Source organism: Cibotium barometz, chromosome 22 (genome assembly GCF_041138505.1).
Source record: "Cibotium barometz isolate CiBa-2024 chromosome 22, ASM4113850v1, whole genome shotgun sequence".
In the NCBI taxonomy this organism is placed as follows: domain Eukaryota; kingdom Viridiplantae; phylum Streptophyta; class Polypodiopsida; order Cyatheales; family Cibotiaceae; genus Cibotium; species Cibotium barometz.
Window position 1 is genome coordinate 22,622,451 of NC_141067.1, and position 1,719 is coordinate 22,624,169.

Genomic DNA, 1,719 nt, shown 5'->3' on the forward strand with positions numbered 1-1,719 from the left:
GTAGTTCATTCATGAGAGTGTGTGTATAAATTGGCGGCGTGTAATTATATTCTAATAATGTAAAAAACAAGTTTTAAAACTTGGTTACACAATTGGCCAGATTCATATTTTGTAAGCCCATCTAATACTTTTGGCAATCACATAAGAAAACAATGTTGTTATTCAAAGAGACTATGTGTATAAGTTGGTGGGGAATAGTTATAGTCTAAACAACGTGATGATGGCATATTTTGTGAGGCCATGTGGTTTTTTTTTTTGGGGCCAATCATGTAAGACAAGAAAACAGTGTCAAAAGAAATATTCACGAGTGTGTGCACTTGTGGCAGTCTAAGAAAGGGTTTTGCCGACGCTGGCGATGAGGCTTTCCACCTCATCCTTATCGATGCCGAATGCTGTCTCTAGCACCTCCTCCGGGAGGGGTGGGTAGGCGTCGAAGAGAGCGGCGGCGAGCTGCGAGGTGCCCGGGTTCTGGCTATTGAGGGCGGAGATGGCGAGGGCGGAGTGGTCCTTGTCGGGGTTGAGCTGGAAATGCACAAGGCCGCGAGGGAAGACAAAGAGATCGCCGGGGGAGAGGGTCTGCTGAAAGAGGGTATTGTTGGGCGTGGCGGTGACGAAGCCCACCTTGAGCGTGCCCTTGGCCAGGAAGAGCACCTCGGTGGCGCGGGGATGAACGTGGGGCGGGTTTAATCCCTTGGGGTCGAAGTCGATGCGGGCGATGGACAGGCCCTGCGTGTTGAGAGCAAAGAAGTTGGCTGCGCTGGCCAGGTTGACGGACACGCCCAGCCCTTTGATAGGTTTGGCGGGATACTCAAGCATCGTGAACTTGAAGTCGGCGTCCTGCACCTCATTGGCTGGCTTGCAGGTGAACCCGTTGAGGGTGATCATGCTGGTGTTATCCGCCACACAGAAGTCCTGCAGAGGGTCTCCATCGGCGGCCCTCACTTGTTGTATGAGCGGAGACATGAGCATGACTAGTGCCAGTAGAAGCAAGCTGCTGGCTGCTGCTGCTGCCATATTGGTTTGCGGATGGAGGGAATGCGATGATGAGGAGGGAAAGCTGTGAGCGCCCTGGGATATAATTGGAGATGATCAGAATAGATCCTCATGCGCCAGACGTGGTATTTATATGCTGCAGCGGGAAAGAACAAGTCTAATTATCCGCTCGCTCGCTCTCGAAGGAACCAGTCCTATCCGCTCCAAGAAAGAGTCGCCGCTTCGACAGACCCAGTCCCCGTTCGATCCCCGCTGTCGGAATTGAGGTAGGACGTCACCGCTGATTGACGTAGTCTCCAATTGCCGCCCATGTCAAACCGATGTTGACATCCGCATTCCAGAACCTTGTGGTTTATGTTGTATCCTTCGCATTGATGATCGCTGGTTTATGTCACGCCGGCCATAGGTGCCACGCAGTTGAAGGAGACAACATAATTTGTTCGTTGAAAGAGAGAGAGAGACAGGGGAGAGAGAGGGACGAGAGTGTGTGAGGGAGACAGAGAAGTGGTAGTACCACCAACTTCCTAAACTATGTACATAAGTATTTAAGATGAGATTAGATTTTCTTATGCTCAGCTTCCCAAGGATTTACGTTCTCTCTTGGAAGGGCAAGTAAACCTTCAAAGTTTTGGCTCACTGCTGCTAAGCTAATGCTGTAGAGATGGGACCACAAGGGTATGGATTCTAGCTTGCTTTTCTTTTCTAGGATGAATCTTTTTTTATTGG

At 50.1% G+C, this 1,719-nt stretch overlaps 1 pseudogene; it reads right to left on the reverse strand.

Annotated features, from left to right (window-relative positions):
* Positions 1-327: 327 nt before the first annotated feature.
* Positions 328-1,014, reverse strand: LOC147626417 (germin-like protein 8-2 pseudogene; annotated as a pseudogene).
* Positions 1,015-1,719: the final 705 nt, after the last annotated feature.